This window comes from Mesocricetus auratus, unplaced genomic scaffold (assembly GCF_017639785.1).
Source record: "Mesocricetus auratus isolate SY011 unplaced genomic scaffold, BCM_Maur_2.0 Super-Scaffold_2245, whole genome shotgun sequence".
NCBI lineage: Eukaryota > Metazoa > Chordata > Mammalia > Rodentia > Cricetidae > Mesocricetus > Mesocricetus auratus.
This window is the reverse complement of record NW_024429180.1, coordinates 23,484,820-23,504,171: the sequence shown is the minus strand read 5'-3', so window position 1 is coordinate 23,504,171 and position 19,352 is coordinate 23,484,820. Positions and strand designations below refer to the sequence as shown.

General features: G+C 41.4%; 1 long non-coding RNA gene across 2 annotated transcripts in view; it reads left to right on the top strand.

Moving 5' to 3' along the window:
- Positions 1 to 1,515: 1,515 nt before the first annotated feature.
- LOC121142582 overlaps positions 1,516 to 19,352 on the top strand; it is a 36,671-nt gene continuing 18,834 nt past the window's right edge. For both annotated transcript variants that reach the window (XR_005879615.1, XR_005879603.1), the window contains exon 1: positions 1,516 to 1,726. This is a non-coding gene — a long non-coding RNA (uncharacterized LOC121142582). The remainder of the gene's footprint in view (positions 1,727 to 19,352) is intronic.

Sequence of the window (19,352 nt, the reverse complement as noted above, 5' to 3'; positions counted from 1 at the left end):
GTATTGGGAACTGATGCTTGGTCCTTTGGAAGAGCAGCCAGTGCTCTTAACCACTGAACCATCTGACATTGCTTTTTTTGAGACTGCTTCTTTTACTGGCCAGGGGTTCACCAAGTGAACTGGGCTGCCTTGCCAGCAAGCCTCAGGGATTTATCTTTTCCACCTTCCCAGTATTGAGATTATAATTGCACATTACCGTGGCTGGTTGTGTAGGTCCTAGGAGTACAACTCAGATTATCGTGATTCCAGGGAAGCACTTTGTCAACTGACCCATCACACAACCCTTGAATGGGGCACACGGTGCAGGTTAAGACTCCTGTGGAGACGTCTAGAACAAGACTGTTCAGGAGAAAAAGGACATTTTCAGGGGATGGAATAGTTGCCCAAACCTAAACCTAACAGAGCTTCCTGTTGAGGTACAAGGAAGAGTGACATTCTGCTGTAATCTTGTTGTGGTTCCTTGTCCGTTAAATACTGTGACTTCACAGTAGAGCTGACCCTGCAGTAGCTATATGTTACCATTGGATTCATAAAGTTCTGGAAAAAGGAAGGCCACGTCTACCTTTATCTTCTTAGGGGAGCCAACAGAGCACTGATGTCAACCTTGAGCAGAAAAGGATCTCATGTGGCAGCAATGACCAAGAATGGGAATGAAAGTACAAACAAATCCATTGCTCTGGCTCTCTTTTCTACTGAAAGAATTAGTGAACTATACCTTTGGATAAATATGGGACAGGCTGTGTCATTTCCACATACAATTCATGCATTGTTAAGTGACCTTATTGTTAAGCACTTTTCATATGTTGCGTCCCCAGGAGGATGGCTATCTCATCATTAAGTGATAGCTTCCCAGACACCATTGCCTATGCAGTCAATCATTGACCTTGTTGTTATGTAGCACATGACTGTATATAATACAGTTCCCTTGGAAGTGTCAGAATGGTTCCCCTGTACTTGCTTTGCACAGTTGCGGCCCATTCCTGCTTTGATAACAGGCAAGATTCTAGTAGAGAGAAATTAGGGTCCCTCCTCTTGACCATGAGTTCCTTGAACAGGGGCACAGCTCAGTTCCTGCTTGCATGGCCCTCTGGAGGCACCTTGAAAAGACACCATCATGCTTTGCATCAGAATCCTTTGGCTCCTAATAAACTCAGGAGCTCGTATTGACTGTCCAAAGGTTGAAAGTGTGCAAACAAATAATAGGTATTCACATTGTACCAAGAGTCACCTTTGCTCCTAAAATTGATATATTGCTTCTTAATCTGATCATGTAGAACTTGGTTCTTAAGCCAAAACAAGACATGATAAAACCTGATATGCAGAACAATGTACTTTGTAAAATAGGAGATTGCAAAACACTCTGAATGTATAAAGCATTATATGAATGCTTAATCATGACCCCAATTATTTTACAACTTAATTGTGGGAAAATTAAAGGAATAAAGTAGCTTAACAAGTTCAAGACTTTATCAGACCTTGTAGCACAAGGAAGATAAACTGGAGAGTCTGTAGGTTAACATTACCTCCCGTGACTGTTAGACCCACCGTTAGACTTCTTAGTAGTTTTAAAGCTGGAGACTTAGGGCTTCCGGCTTGCTAGCAAGCATTCTACCAACTGAGTTACATCTATAGCACTGTTTGGTGTACATTTTGTGTTGAGGGTTTCAGAAACCGAAGTCATTGGATAGCAGTGCTGGTCTTGAACACTCTGTGAAGGTAACTGAAGGTAAGTGGATTTTGAGCTTTATTGTATTTGCCTGCCAAGTCTATTAAAGAAATAGCTTACCATACTGTTCAGTGCGAGTTCTTATGGCCTTGGGATTTTTATACCTTTGGTCTTTGGCTGCAATATTCCATGCATAATAAACTGAGATTAAAGTTGTTTCTTGTCATGAGATGAATAATATTTAACATAAGGATTCACGGTATCTACCTGGTAACCTTTGGCCAAATCACTGGAATAATTTGGTTTTCTAGAATTAAAATTCTATCCTCCTTTGATGTGTGTTGATTCAATGCCTCCAACTTAACGCTTGAAATGTGTGCCAGGCAGAAGTACCTGGCATAATTTCCCAAAGACAAAGCTTGAGCTGGGTGTGGGGTCACAGGCCTGTGATCCCAACGACTGCGGAGACTGAGGAAGGAAAATGGAAGGGTAAGAGTGAGTTCAAGACCAACCTAGGCTATATTGTCTCACTAAGTATCTCTCACAGGTACTCTCTTAAAATAAAGATACAAAAGGGATTGGGGAGGAGTCTTAGTTTCATTCCTTAGTAAGAATAAAAAGGTACATAAAAATTATCCCCCCAAAAGACGATAATTTAATATTTCTTCACATTGGAAGTTCAGATTTGCTGTTTCACAATCATTTGCAACCCACGTACCCAACACCTATCCCTTTGAGGTATAATCCCACATACTTTATCAATATTTTGTACATTAAAGTTAAATGGCTGAATTCACAGGGCATTAGATAAGAAAACATTTGATATTTCAGCTAATCCTACATAATCTATATTTTTTCAAATCATTAAAATATCAAACTGGAATGGTCAAGCAAAGCAATAATAGAATTCAAAGAGACTCAGGTATTATCTCCACTGGTATTTCAAGAATTGATTCTTTCTGAATGAAAATAGCCCAGCTTACATTTCTAGTATCCACACAGAACCTTGTTTGAAGATTTTTAAACTTTGCAACAACAACAAAACCACACCTGCTTAGAAATACATCTGAAAGGCTGATGTCTGTGTTGAATGGCACAATTAACTAGTTAATGAACTCACTTCTCACTTGCCCTGGAATTATAATTGCTAACTGTTGCTAGTTAATTTAACAGAAGCCTCAGGCCTTTATCAGATGTATTAGAGTTGGAGAGTGTTGGCTGCCTTGAATTTCGTCACACTCAGGCCTTGTGAAATTCAAACATACTTGGAAAATCTGGATGTCTTGTGAAAGCCCATCAATAATCTGTAGTGGAGGCCTGAATCTTTTAGCAAAAGAAGGAAACAGCTTTCAGAGCCAAAGTGTAAATATAAGAGAGCATGGATGTGCTATTGCCCTTTGGAGGGGCAGTTGTTAGTTCAAACGTGGATCCACAGTAGTGAAAAAGTATGGTGTGTGTGTGTGTGTGTGTGTGTGTGTGAGAGAGAGAGAGAGAGATTGTGTGTGATTGTGTGTTTGTGTATGTGTGTGTGTGGACAGTGACTGTATGAATGTGTACACTATGTACACGTACAGATATTGCTCTATGTGAAGCAGCTTTTGAGTTACTCTGGAAAAGTGTTGTGTTGACTGTTTTTCTCTCACTAAGGGTACACGCATAAACAGCAATTCTTGAAGATCCTTGTTTGAAGAGCTTCTTGCCATATTATGTTTAGTTCTTCCTCCCTTCCCCCCAATATTCTCCTAAATGCCCAGGCAATTCTTGCTTTGCCCATATAAGCACACAGGAGCTGGTTCCCAAGGTGAACAAAGGCTAGGTGACAGCTGTTGCCAGATGCTAGTTTGTGACATCTGTACTAGCAGAGGGAACAGAACCACCTTAGAGATGTCCCATCAATAAATAACCAAGGAAAAATTGCCCCAGACGGACAGCCAGCAGGAGGCTCTGTGTTTCTTTTCTGTTTGACCATATGCGAGTGGGGAGCTAGCTGTGTCTGGAACGGCTGTATTGCAAAATACAGCAGTGCCCTCAATGGCATCTGAGGTTGGACGACACCCGCAGCAAGAGTCGGCTGATCTAGGTATGAGTGTGGTTTATTTTCACACCCATGCTTGAAGCAGATACTACATCCCAAGAGTTGACAGCACTTAGGGATGGACACCTTTCAGGGGCTGAAGAGCAGCGTCAATTCAACCTTGTTCCAGGATTCTGATAGAAGGGGTGGCCGCCAGAAGTTTCCGTTGTTAAGTTCAGGATTTTGAAGTGTGCAGGCAGCCAAGGGAACCTTCTCATTTATTCCAGTTCTTTCTTGCAGTTCATGGATGTGTGGCATATGCATAGAAGCAACCTACTGAAAGTCAGTAGCCAGGCATCAGAGCAGGGAGAAGTGGGCTAGACCTGAGGGAGCATGGTACGGCATCCTGAAGGCCAGTCTGGGGGCTACTGGAAGAGGCTAAGGGTTTACTGCGTATTGAGGTACATGACTATAATCCTAGCACTTGGGGCGGGGGTGGCTGACATGAGTGGATTAAGAACTCAAAACCATGACAGGCTACAGGGTGAGATCTCATTACAAGACCAATAAATCAACAACAGCAAAACTGGAATGAAAAAGAAGAAAGAGTCTGAGGATTGATGAGGACTGGGACTAGGACTGGGGAAGCTTTCTATGAAAGAATTGCAGAGTTTAGATGAAACTGTCTCTCTGCATCCAGGGGTATTTCCATGTTCCCAGACCCAATATCTGTAGTAAGTGCAGGAGGATGTGTACAGGTTACATGCAAACACGCACTTGGCCTACCCATGATGGGTCTGAGCATCTGTAGGCTTTGATATATGGAGGCCGGCACTAGTTCCCCATGGACACTGAGAGATAACTATTCACCTATTTTATGCACACTTCCATTATTTTCTTACGAATTTTGTTGAGGCACAAACTATAGCCCAGAGTGATTTTATGGGGTCTAAAACTCATACAGTTTGAATCACTCTTTGAGAGAAACCAATTGAACATATAAAATTAGCTATAAAAGCAATCATTTGTTTTGTGAATAAGACAATTTTTTTCTTTTAAAAAATTATTTTTCTCTTGTTTTACATGTAAATCCCAGTTCCCTCTCCCTCCCCTCCTCCCGCATCCCCCCACCCTATTGCCAATTACTTCCACATAGGGGATATCTAGAGTCTGTCATTTCACTCAAAGTAGGGTCCAGGCACTCCCCTAAGAGTCCAGGCTGAGAGAGCATCCCTCTTTGTATTATGGACACACGATGTCTGTTGGTATTCGAGGGATAAACACTGATTCACTGCTCAGGACCCCATTGGTTGCCCAGGCCTCCTCACTGAGACTCACATTCAGAGGGTCTGGATAAGTCCCATGCTGGCCTCCCAGCTGTCGGTCTGGGGTCCAAAAACTCTCTCCTGTTCGGATCAGCTGTCTCTGCTGGTTTTGCCAGCCCATTCTCAGGAAAATAGGAATCAATCTACCACAAGACCCAGCAATTCCACTCTTAGGCATATATCCAAAAGAGGCAAATTCATACAACAAGAGCATCTGCTCCACTATGTTCATAGCAGCATTATTTGTAATAGCCAGAACCTGGAAGTAACCTAGATGCCCCTCAACTGAACAGTAGATAGAGAAAATGTGGTACATTTACACAATGGAGTATTACTCAGCAGAAAAAAAACAATGGAATCTTGAAATTCGCAGGTAAATGGATAGCACTGGAAGAAACCATCCTGAGTGAGGTAACCCAGTCACAAAAAGACAAACATGGTATGTACTCACTCATATATGGATTTTAGACATGGATCAGGAGAGTGCCAGTCTGCACTTCCAATGACAGAGAGTCTGAGAAACAGGAAAGAACATAAAAGATATGCATGGTACCCAAGAGAAGAGAAATGAGGCAAGATCCTCTGAACAGATGGGGAACACGGCGAGGGGAGGGGGAGGGGGAGCTGGGAAATAGAATGGGGGGAAGAGGAAGAGAGAGTAGGTCATGGGGGAACAGGAAGGTTGAGTGGAGGGTAGAATAGGGGGAAGAGGGAATCATAGGTTAGAAGACAGATCAGGCACCAGTGTGACCTCTAGTGATCTAAAGGGATGACACCAACTGGCAAGCTAAGCAATAGTGGAGAGATCACCTGGAATGCCCATTCCTGATAGTGAACTTGATGTCTATAACCATCCTGGAGCCTTCATCCAGTGACCGATGGAAGCAGAGGCAAACACCCACAGTTAAACACTGAACTGAACCCAAGGAACCCAGTAACAGAGAGAGAGGAGCAATGAGCAAATTGGCAAAGACAAATTTTTTTAATCTCCATATCACCAAGAATATAAATATACAACCTTTCTACTAATTGTCTAATACCATAACTCTTTTTTCTATGTTTTTATTTAACATTTTTATTCATCTCTTACCATAGTGTATATTTATTATTATTATTATTTATAGGAAGATAATCCAGCCTTCCTGATAACATGGTTGATCAAATTGTGACTTTCTTGTGCTGATGCTGTCGGGCTGTGTAAACCTCATAATGTTACTGCTAGAGTGTTGTATTTGACTGAATGCGTATGTCCACACAACATCCAGATTCTAAAACCTGGTGATTGATGGGAGACTTGGGAAGGGGAGCTTTGGGATGGTGATTGGGTCATGAAGACGAGGCCTTTATAAGTGAAATTTGTGGCCTTGTATTTTAGGTCCCAGAAAGCTCATGGAGAAATTAGCCATATATGTGCCAAGAGAAGGCCTCACAAGACACTAAACCTTTACCCATTGTGTGTGTGTGTGTGTATGTGTGTGTGTGTGTGTGTGCGCGCGCGCGTGCACCTGCACGTGTACACATGTGTGTTTGACCACACAGGTATGTACATGCATGTAAACACCAGAGGATAACTGGGCAGTATTTCTCCTCAGGCATATTACCCACCTTGTCTTTAGAGACAGAGTCTCTCATTGGCTTGCATCTTACTGTGGTCCATGAGCTCCAGGGTTCTGGTTGTTTCTGTTTTCCCAGCACTGGGACTGGAAGAAGTGACTACCACACATGGCCTGTTATGTGCCTCCTGGAGACTACACTCAGGTCTTTATACTTGCATGGTAAGCTCTTTCCTTAGTTCCTCTTTTGGCATCTTGATTTTGATTTCTCAGTCCTAAGCGCTATGAGAAATTCATTTCTGCTCTTTAAGCCCCCTAGTCTATTATCTTATAGTGAGCCAAGTTATCTAAAAGAGTCTGAAGTATAGGAATTCCAATGGAGTCTTTTATCCCACCACAATGTATGCTGAGGTATAGCTGCCATCCTCACTGAGTGTATTCCTGACAAATGGCTTGTCGTGGTGCCAATCAGAATAAACCATGTGGTGATTTTACAACTTTACATGTCTTATAGCTAGAAAAATCCCACAGACAAGCTTAGTTTAGCTTTCTTCAAATTCCTGCTTATTCCCCATCCTCCATATGCTCAGAGCCTCTCAAGACTGTCTCACTTCTGGGAAGCAAAGCCGTGTCCAGCCTTGCCTTGCCTCTTCATGGCAGAACTTCCCTCCCTGCCTTGGCCAGGTTTCCCCCTCATCCCCAAAGCTTATTCTGTTTGCATTAACAAGGGCCAAACTTAACTGAATTCTGAAAATAATCAGAAAAATAAAATTGGTGTTTGGGCATGGCCTTTCCCAATGACTTAGTATGAGAAGGAACACTTATCTATGGTGCCTATTCCTACCCTATGGTGGAACAGTTAATGCTCACTGACTGAAAATTCCTTCTTATGAACTGAATGCCACACATTTTCATTTTAGGCTATTTTTATTCCAAAAAAAGACTCTCACCATCTCCATCTCCACTGTTCTAATCCTCACAAAGAAGTTTCAAGAGTCAGGTGTCCAGAAGCATCTCATGATGAAAAGGACCAAGCCCTCACTGTTTTCTTGAGCTCATACATAATGATCATTCAGTTATATATTACAAAGTAACCTGAACAAACAATTGGATTTCCGGAGTCTCATGGCCTTTACAATATAGTTGATTGATGCTATAGTTATTAAGATGAACTTATAAGCATTTTAAAAAGTAGATTAAGACATTTTTTAATTTGGAGCCACCCAATTTTTTTGTTTGGATGCATACACTTTGCCCTACCCAATTTTTGAATAGGAGATCTGGGGAATAAGTCCTCAGAATGCTGCAGGATATTTTTCTTCTCTATTTTAGCCAGTATCCATCTGAGACAATTATCTTTTATGTCTTGAGATGGAGCCCGTCTTTGCTCAAGAGGACTACCCCATCATGGAGGAATTTTAAGTGTTGTGCTGGACACTGCTTGTGCAGACACATGTTTTCCACAGTGCACCTGTTCCTATGGTGGTGGACCTCTCCACTCAAGCACTACCTAAGCACCGTCCCTCTCCTCCTCCTACAAAAGAGCAAAAATAGCCTGTGTGTACTAACAGCTTCTCAAGAGCCCCAAAGTGTCCCGGGCAGTTCTGTGTGCATTATCTCATTTCATCCACACAACAAAATAGCCAGAAGAGAAAATCGAGGCTGAGAGAGACAAAGCCACTTGCTCAACATCACTCTGTTAGGAAGCAGAGCAAGACTGAAGCCTAGCCGTCTAAGGATCTGAGTTCCCGTTTAAACATGGCGACTGTTACTTATGTGGTTTGAATGAGTTGGGTACATACAGATGAAATTAGGTCTTCACAGTGACCCAAGGCCTTTATCAATCCTCCACTGGCATCTTCTCAGCAGCTGTGAGGTGCACGCCATGCTGTGTTGTGTTCAGCAACAATTACACAATGGCACTTCCATGAGGGAATATGATAGAATGTAATGTGTCATAGAATTTTAAATCTATTAGATCACCTCTATGACATGTTTACCTACGTGCATCCATTCACGTCTATGTAATATTCAGATGTGCATATTTGTGTACATGTATATACATATGAAGAAAATTGATTAGCTTTCACTCAAGGATATGTGTGACCAGATGCAAATGCTGTCTTTGAAGAGGGGAACTTACTGATAAGACAGGATGATTCTCATTGCATGCTGCAAGTTCTCTGGGAATTTGTAGCTGTGTATGTGTGTGCGCGCGTGCATGCCTGCGCACTTCCACGAGATTAATTCTTTTTCTTGCTACTTGTGGTACCGACCTCACAAATCTGTGATTCACAATAGGAATGCAGCCCGGAACTTCTGCTATGTAAGCAGCTGTAGATGCTTCAAATACCACTGGACATGTGATCCAGGACTCGCTATAAATTTACCCCTAAAAATAAAGTAACAAGTGACCGAACAGCACTAAGAATTAATCACTACAATGCGTGAATGGAATGTGCCAGGCTCTGCCTCAAAAATCCCTTTATAAAAAGACTGTTATAATTAAAACCCCAAAGAAATACCTGAGGATGTTGTGTTAGAGTAAATGTGCTGAAATTTTTGAGAAGAGAATTTTGTTATTTTTTTAAAGGATAGACAGAGCAAGAAAGAACTTCCATGACTTCTATATCATTGGAAATAGGGTGGCATTATTAAGTCACCGAGGAATGCATCCTACATTGGACTCAGGGTTGGTAGTCTGGGAGGTGTTTGAAGGCTGAGAGGGTAGACAAGCCTCTTGGTTAAGCTGTTTGCCATGGAGAGAAATAAATTCACATCTAAAATTTGAATCACAGCTTGTGGCAAAGATTAGCATGGTGATTCAGAACTTGTGAAAGTATCATGCATCTCATGATTCCAAAAGTCCATGTCAACAATGAAACTTGTGAAAAAGCAAAAACTCAGCACAAAGGGAGAAAGAGGAAATCCTGAAGGCTGTAGCTTCTCGTGATCTGCCCCCTTTCCTATGTCTGTAATATGTGCAGTCCAAATCCAATGGTCATTTTCCCTGTAACAGTCTAATAAGAACCAAAGAAGGAAAATGGGGAAGAGTGAAAGAAATGGGGAGATGGAAGAGGGTGATAGAGAGAGAGAAAGTGAGAGAGAGAGAGAGAGAAGGAGGGAGGGGGAAGGAGGGGAGAGAGAGAAAAGGGAGGGAGTGACAGAATGAAAACAAAAGAGAAGGAAAGAAAGAAAAAAAGACAAAGGGAAGAAAAACACCAAATATTTTAGAAAAAAAAGGAAAAAAATATACACTTCTAAGAGTTTCAAGTTCTCAAAGGCTTTTATGGTGTTGTTTGGGAAGGAGAAGGGGACCAGTGGAAGGGGAAAGGGGAAAGTGAGGGAAATTGGAAGAGAATTATCATCTAAATAGGTTAAATGCATGTATGAAAATGTCTATTTTGTACACTATTTTCTACAATTAACACACAATTTAAAAAAGAGAGAGAGGAGCTTCCTGATTCTGAGTACACCACAGGTAAAAAGCTCAGGCCCTCTGAAAGAAAATTTGATGAAGATCAATTTTTGGACATGGGAAAAGTGGGAAAGAGATCTTAAAGCCATTTGAATTACTGGAGATGAAAGGTTAAAAGCCTTGAAGACCAAAAACTACATTAGCAACTAAACAGCAAATACCATCAACAGAGACTCAGGGAAATTAACAGAACAAATGTTAAATCTCGAAGAGCAGGAAAAAGAATTCATTTCAGCAGCCAAAAAGACTTCCTTTTCTCTGTATTCTGAAATCGATTGTTTTGTAGATGGAAGTACTAATGGGTAATTTCTATTCAGTTCTTTAAAACAAGTTCACAAACCACTCTGGGATGCAAAGGGCAGAGATCAAAGCAGGTAGATTCTTCAGACAGTTTCACCAGTGCTCTGCACCGTGTCAGGGGCTGGGGCTGTGAGTGCTTCTGTGAGGAATGGGGATGCGCCCCGGTCTGCATCTGTCTTAATCTCCCATGAATCCGGTTTAAAACCACACACCATGAGTCTGGCTTTTGTGGCATTCTCTAGTTCCTAGTGGCTCTGCTGCAGGGTAAACCACTATAATGGTAAGAAGCCCAGGTGGATATACTTATTAATCTAGTATTAAGAGGACATTTTCAGGCAGTGAATGATACTCCTTTTAATTATGTCATTTGCAAGAAAAGGGGATGAAACCAGAGATCATCATGTTAAGTGAAATAAGCCTGATTCAGGAACACAAGTATGCTTTCTGTCATAGGCAGTACCTAGACTGAAAATGTGTGTGTATGTAAGATATGAAGGAAGAAGGGACTATGCAGGGAGGCATCTAAAGAAGCAGAGAGGGAGACAGAAGAGGATGTGAGGGGGTAAAAACTAAGGCAAATATTGCATGTTCTATCTTATATTTTATACACACCACACACACACACACACACACACAGCAAGGAAGCAGGATGACAACTGTTTGAGGGGAGAAAGTAAACCAATGGGGGGGGAGAGACAAGGTCAGGCAAGGGGGTAAAGATTAGGAAGGCATGGTACACATACATGAAAATGTCATCGTAAACCTATATTTTGTACATTAACTAAGAGTTTTTAAGCCATTATGGGTAGAATGAAGGATGTACTTTCTTGGCATCATAGAGTAAGATGATCATGGTTTAACCTCTGCAAATTCCTTGTTTATAAGTTCCATAGCTAACGTGATACTTAGTGGCGGTGAAAAATGAAGTGTTTCCTCTAAGTTCAGATCAAGACAAAGATACCCACTTTCAACATGTCTATCCTGTTGCTGTTGGAAGTCTTAGCCAGAGCAATTAGGTAAGAAGAAGAAATAAAAGGCATTCCTGAAATGTAACAATTAACTATCAGAAGTAGCAAAGTTGCCACATACAAACATGTACTCAAAATCAGTTGTGTTTCTATGCACTAACAATGAATAATTTAAAAGAGAAACCAAGAACACAATCCCATTAAAGACAGCATGAGAAAGGATATAATACTTAGAAATAAACTTAACTCAGAAGACAAAATCAGTCTATAAAACACTGCTGAAAGAAATAAAAAAAGTAACAGATGAAGATACCCCAAGTCCTCAGACTGAAATAGCTAGCATTGTCAAAGCATCCACGCAGCCCAAGTTAATGCCTAGATTTAAAGGAGTCCCTGGCAACGTCTAATAGCATGCTTGAAGAAATAGAGTACAGTCCTCAAGTTCATATGGAATCAGGAATCTTATTAAGTGGCCAAAACAATCCTGAGTAAGAAAAAAAACTGAGACCTGAATGCACCCTGATTTCAAAACTTACAAAGAGACTATAATCAAAACAATGTTATCCTGTCAAAAACACAGACACATAAGCCAGTAGCAGAACAAGCCCAGAAATGAACCCTTATATATCAAGTCAAATGACTTTCAACAAAGATATTCAGTCTACACTAGGTAGAGAGAACAGACTCCTTTACAGCTGGCTCTGGAAAAATTAGAAATACGAAGTCAAAAGAATGCTATTTGTGCATACCACAGGAAAAGTATCTCAAAATATATTAAAGGACTAAACACAAAGCTTGAAATTACAGAGTTCCAAAGAATAAATGGGAGAAAAGATTCATAACATTATAATATTTGGGGAGGAACACAGACAATAACAACAAAAATAGACAAATGGGATTCTATAAAATCTGAACCTCTGTGCAGCAAAGGAAACAATACAGAGGAAGGCAAACTATGGAATATGAGAAAATATTTGCAACCACGTATTGAACAAGATCTTGTTGTCTGCCATATGTGATGGGCTGGCATAATTTAACAAGAGCAGCAAATAAACAAGTAGCCCCATAAAAAGCTGGTAAATGACTGTTATAGCCATTTCTTCTAGGAAGCCACACAGATGAAGACTGAAAACATGAAAAGATGCTCAGTTAACTAATGGAAAGGGAAATTCATTTTCTGGACAATGATAGGATCACTACACTCATGAACTCACAGCAGCCGTGGTTGCCTGCACAAGACCTGCACAAGATCCAGCCACTCAGCACTCTAGCATGGACTGAAGAGGGGCTTACAAAACTTCCCGTCTAGTTGAGGAGCTATTGACAGTTGAAGGGTGGTAGTGGTTAGTTTTCTTTAATGATGTGGCCCCTGGTAGCTTCACCAGGCTTCAGTAGATGGCCTCATACCAGTAAAAATATGAATAGCACAAATTCAACCTGGTGGGTTATTCAAAAAAGAGAACAGAAGAGGACTCAAAGTTGGGAGTGAGTGAGAAGTAGACCCGGGAAGAGTTGATAGTGGAGCTGGGAGTGGATATATCAGAAATATATTGTATGCACATACAGAATCCTCAAAGAATTAGTAAAAGTTACATTTTTGTTTATTTTTAAAAATTTTTCACATCCCAATTAAATTTTTGCCTCTCTCCCCCCTTCTCAGATCCTCCCCAATCTCTATTCCCATGTGTATCAGTCAGTCACAGAATATCCAGTTGCAGTAAGACAAGGGACCTCTTCTTTGATTAAGGTTGGATGAGGCAATCCATAGGAAAGTATTCCGAAGTCAGGCAATAGAGTCAGAGAGAGCCCCTGTTTTCACTGCTGTGAGTCTCCCAGGAAGACAAAGCTACACAACTATCACATATATGCAGAGAGCCTAGGTCTGTCCCATGCAGGCTCCTTAGTTGTTGGTTCAGTACCTGTGAGCTCCTATGAGCCAGGGTTGGTTGGTTCTGTAGGTTTTCTTGTGGTGTTCTTGGCTCCTCTGGCTTCCATTATCCTTCCTCTCCTCTTCTGCAGGACTCCCTGAGCTTTGCCTAATATTTGGCTGGGGGTCTCTCCTTTTATTTCCATCAGTTGCTAGGTGAAGTCTCTCTGATGACTGTTGGGTTAGGTGTCAGTCTATGAGTAGAGCACAGTATCATTAGGAATCATTTCATTGACTTTTTTTGTCAGTCATGTTTGGTTCTATCCTAGGCCTCTGAGGTATCCCATCTCTGCGTCCTGGTGCTCAGGGCTGAGCTCCCTCTCAGGGTATGGGTTTCCAGCTGTGCCAGTCACTAGTTGGTCATCCCCACAATTCCTGTGCCCTCTTTACCCGAGCACATCTTGTTGGTTGGACAAACTGTAGGCCAAAGGTTATGCGCCTGGGATGGTGTTCCTGTCCCTTCACTGGAAATCTTGCTGGTTCGGACTCCATACTCTCCTGTTGCTAGGAATCTTAGCTAGGGTCACCCTCATAGATTTCTGGGAGTTTCCACTTCACTTGCTCATCCAGAGAGGACCAATTCCAGTTGTCTTCCCCAGTACCCTCTCCCTGCATCCTCTCCCTACCTGATCCCTCCTGTTCCCATCTCTATCCCCCTTCCAGGCCCCTTTCCCCTTCCACTGGCAATGCCCATTATCTTTTCCCTTCACAGAGAGCTTCATGCATCCCCACCATGAGCCCTCCTTGTTACTTAGCTTCTCTGTGGGTTGTAGCATGGTTATCCTTTACTTTATGGCTAATATTCACTTATAGGTGAATACATACCATGTACACAAAAGGACTCTGAAAAAGATAAAAAGTAAATGTAAATCTAGGAAATATAAATCTAAACCGTAACAATTTATCAGCTCATATCTTAGATTAGCCACTATCAGAGACTTAAAATACTAAATGTTGGTGGAAACAGGGAAGTAGGAACCTTTCTGTGTTGTTGGAGGGATTATAAAATGGTGCAACAACTACAGGAAACAATATGGAGGTGCCTCAAAAAATAAAAAATTGAGTTTCCACATAATATAGCAATGTGTCAGGTATACACCAAAAGGACTGAAAACCAGATGTGGAAAAGGTATTTTCCCACCTATGTTCACTAAAGTGTTAGTCACAATAGTTAGGATGCAGAAGCAATAAGCTCATCTAAGAGATCCATGCATAGATGAAATGTGAAGGCCTGTATAAAAAAATACTATTTAGTCTCAAAAATGAAAACCTGGTATAGGCTATAATATGTGGGAAGCTTTAAGACATTGTGCTGAGTGAAATAAGCTCATTACAGATAGGTAAGTAATTTCATTCACATTTGAAGTCTGAAGGAACCCAATTCAGAAACAAATACTGGAAGTCAACAGGTGATTCTTGGGAAAGGGGGAATGAGCTTCTCAGTGGGTCTAGAGTTTCCATGATGCTATTTGAAAAAATTCTAGAGTTCTGGTGACATAAAGGTGCATGAATCAACAATAGCTTATTGTGAACTTAAATGTTTTTATGAGATCAAATTGAAAACATATATTTTGGACCATAATGAAAAAAAAAACACTGCCATATTTTTTTCCCAGTACCTTTCAGTACAAGTTATTCTTGGTGCTCTGTTCATGTGTTTTACTTTTGATGATATCTGGTTTCTAATCCTCTGTCCTAGTTAGAAAACAATGTTTGACTAAGTGACCCATAGCACTTACACATTAATGAGCGTTGTGGACAGCTGATTGCCTGTCAGTGGTCCTCTTCCCTACTCAGTGTTATAAACATGCTTCCGAGGGTTGGTATCGTCAAATGCTTGGCCTTGGCATTCTACCTTAGATATTAATGAGCCTTCTTCAATTTTCCCAGAGAGTGGGAATAGCTAATTAACCAGACAGTGAAGGACTGGCTATTGCCTCAGGCCAGAGCAATTCACAGCTACTTTTTTGACAAGACAGTCTTCATATTTGGCCTAACAAATACAACAGCTCCAATTCAAAGTCTTGTCACTACTCAGACACTGCAACCTTTCATCTAACTCAATGAGACAGAGTCCCATCCAACAATGTGAGGTGCACTCTCACCCTGAACTCTTGGGGGAGGGTCTAGGCCCTGCCCTGGATGAAATGACAGACTATGGACACCTCCAAGGAGGGCCTCACCCTCCCTGGGGAAATGAGGGGATATCAGGGGGGTTGGGGGAGGGCACGGGAAGAGGGGAGGGAAACAGAGAGGGACCTGGAACTGACTTGTGAAGCAACCTTGTTTCTTATCTAAAATTAAACTGAAAAATAAAAAAAAAGAGTCACCAGAGAGTGCTTGGCTCATTAAACCTGGGCTTTTTGATTCAACTTATTCTGGTTTATTGCGTTGGTGGAGAAACCCAATACCGGGAATCCAAAATTAACTTATCATCATGGACATTCAGAATGTAATTTTAAAAAGGAAATTTCACATATAACTCAAACACGTAAAGCAGATTGTGGAAATAATATGTAAATTTACCATAAAAATGCAAGTCAGATATTGAAGCCATTCAAATATAGATATTCTTCCTTCTCTTTTTCCTTCCTCATCCTCATTTTCCCTCTTAACAGGCTCTCTAGATGACTCAGGATGCTCTCAAACTCACCCAAGGTGACTTTTAGCTTTCAATCTTACCTCAGTCTCTTAAGAACTAGCGTTAGAAGCCACTACTGAAGCTGTAGGAACTAGCCTTTCCATATTGGGAGTTTGTATATTCATGACACAGATGAGCTGGGAGGGGTATAGCTGTGGCATCTGTCCAAAATAATTGATCCAAGAACAAAGTATGGACACCTGAATTGGTTAAACAAATGGGGGGCACCAATAAGTTAGTGATAAATGTATACATTCAAGTATATACAAAAATATTAGCAAAAACTTTATTTGTAGGCTTGTATAGGGGAAGCAAATTGGCTTGAAATAAATAATTTGCTAATATTTGGCAGTAGGTATCCCCCCATGGACTGAGTTTTCTTGTGCTTTAAAGTACTTAGAATGGAGGCTGGAGAAATGGCTCAGTAGTTAAGAGTGCCTGGCAGTCTTGCAGAGAGTCTGGGTTCAGCTCCCAGCACTTACATGATGCCTGTAACTCCAGTTCCAGGGGACCTGACAGCTCTAACCTCCATGGGCTTCTCCATGAACATGGTGCACAAACACACATTCAGGCACACATATACACATACAATAAAATAAACCTTGGGTGACACCTTGCATGGGCACTGGCCACAGATGTTGGACAGAAGAAGGAATTTTGTAGGAGTCTGTGTCTCCCTCCACAGCACTGGGACCCTGTCTGTTGAAGCAGCAACTTCAATATGTGGTATGTTAGTCCCTCCTAGACCTCTAGCACCGATGTCCAAATTGAGCTTTATTTTAGAGTTAAGATGGGAGGACATGCCATAAGGCCTTAGTTATATAATTTTTTAAAGTAGAGTATAATTCTATTTTGACTTTTTAAATTCATTATTTAGGAGCATGAACTTTGTAGATAAGTTAAACAGAAAAAAATCTCAATTTCCCAAAGATAAATACCCTTAATGTTGTGGTAGAGAACTCCCCATAGGCTTCCAAGTGTTTATTTACTTGTTTATTTTTGGCTTTTATATGCATAAGATCATGCTGTCTATATAATTTTATTTCCTGTTCAGACAGGCCAATGGTACACTCACTCATCGGAGTCCTGTACTATAATCAAGATGCCAGGGGACCCGAAGCGTTATCATCTTTAAGAGCTACAAACAGCCAAAATAGTCATACAAGTCCTCTGGAAGGGTGACAACAGATCACCAAAGGTCTGCTCTGAGAGTCTTATTTGGTCTATGGTTATAAAAGTTAAATACAGGGCCCGTGGAGTGTTTAGTTTCCTGTACTTGATACTGTCTCAACTCGGGAGAAGGGAGACTAGTAGTCATTTCCTTAATGTGCATGTTCTCAGCTGTCACTCTTACTGACCTGGCAGAGCTACCCCATGGAGAAAGAGTGTCCACCACTTGGTGTGGTACAATCAAGTCAGGAATGTTTTGATTCTACGTGGCAGAGAACTCAGCTGGTAGTGGATTAAATAGAAATGCCGCTTTCTCAGATGATAGATAAGCCTTTGGAGGTGAGCTTCTGGCTTTGCTTCAATTGTGGATGGTGGTAGTGATGGCCCTTCTGGTCCTGCCTTTCAGCGAGTACTGTGTGGTCCAAGATGGCCACTGTACTTCACTTCTGACATCAGAGCTATTTCTGAGTTAGGATAATGTGAAAGTATTATTCTTCTTTAGGAAATCTAAAGCTCTCGCAAAATCCCTTCCCCAACACCTGCATATTTTTTACTGACCTGTGTTGTAGGAAAAATCAGGAGGAAAATCTTTGACTGACTGGGTTGTTATAGGGTTCTGTCCTGGAGGGAGAAGAGAGGGTTATATGCCACGTAGATAACTCACGTTTTCTTCCCACAGGATAAGGTTTATCCACTTCCTGTGCCTTTTCCCCCCCTGTTTTTTAAGGTGTGCTTCAGATGGGTATAGTCTGTTGCCTTATGACTGGGTGCTGTTGACTGAGAATAACTGTCAGCTTCACTGGGAACCTAGATAACACTGAGCTCAAGAACGGCCATTGAAGAAGAATAGACATTCTTGTTGGCCTACAGTCACCCAGGTGTTACTGACTCTCAAAAAAGACATCATTGCTTGGGGGAGTGGCCACATTGAGTTCATGGTACTCCTGTGAAAAGATCCCATGCATGGTGTTGAGCATTCTGGAGACCACCACTGTCATCATGTGTAGCCACAGAAGGAAGCCGTGTTCCTTCTCCTCTCTTTCCTCATAGCCCAGCATTGGAGGAGTAAGTTCTGGAGAAAAGAAGAGGCTATGATAAAAAGCAAATGTGCTCCACATCCCCAGATCATGGAAGCTGCAGAATAGACTTAGAGATTATAGATAATTACATCAATGGGACCAAATCTTACCACCCCAAATGAAACTGCATGGGTGCATATGAAAGTCTGACAAGCCTTGGAATCAGATTGGAGTCATTAAGGATGCTGTTAACTTGGCAATGCAAACCCCTACTTCCTAATACTTGTGAATGTGACCATATTAGGTAGGGAGATTTTAGCAAATACAGTCAAGCTTGCAGCAATCACAGTGAATCAATGTGTTAGTTATGTTTCTTACTGTTGTAACAGAATGCCTGACACAGGAATTTAAGGAAGGAAGGGATCACAATTGATCATAGAAAGGAAGTCCTGGTGGCAAGTGTTAGGCCTAAAACTCTACACAAGTGTAAAACTGAGGTGCCTATTTAACACATCATAAGGATCTGACTTCCAGGTTCTCCCAGTATCACTCAGTACCCATTACAGAGTCATCCTGTCTTGCATATCCAGTCCCCTACCCTAAACTATGATCTGAGCTTCCCTTCCCCCAGCTTCTCTGATTCCTATATAATTCAGCCATTTTGGATACCTTGGTCTCTTGTTCTCTTGGCTGTTCCTCTCGGTTCCCACTCTCCTGGACTCTTGACTTCTGGGTCCCCTCCCCACATAGCCTTGTTTGTTTTGCTGGCCATGTTTACTTTGGACCTTTCTAGACACCTCTCGCTATGCTCTTCCTCATATCTACACAAACATTCTCCTCCACCATACCTAGGATTGCCATATCCTCATCTCATTTTTTTCTTTCATCAATAACTTGGGGCATCTAGTCGCACTGTCAGGAAGCAGAGAGAGATGAACACTGATGCTTAGTCTGATTTCTCATTATTTATTCAGTTCAAGACCTCAGGGCGTGAGATAGTCACACCCACATTCAAGGGGGTTCTTCCCACTTCAATTAATTTAATCTAGAACCTTCTTTACAGTTGTGCTCAGAGGTCAGTCTCCTAAGTGAGTGTAGATTCTGTCAAGCTGATAATTAATATTAACCATCACAGTTAAGGGAAACACTAGTCTGACATGCTTGAAGTTCATACTAAGGGAAAAAAGGAATATACAGAAATCATGATGTATGAAGCTGGAATTCTTGCCAAAGATTCAAGGTCTCCTACCATATACTAAGAAGTGGTAGGAAGATTTGCATCTATGGCCTT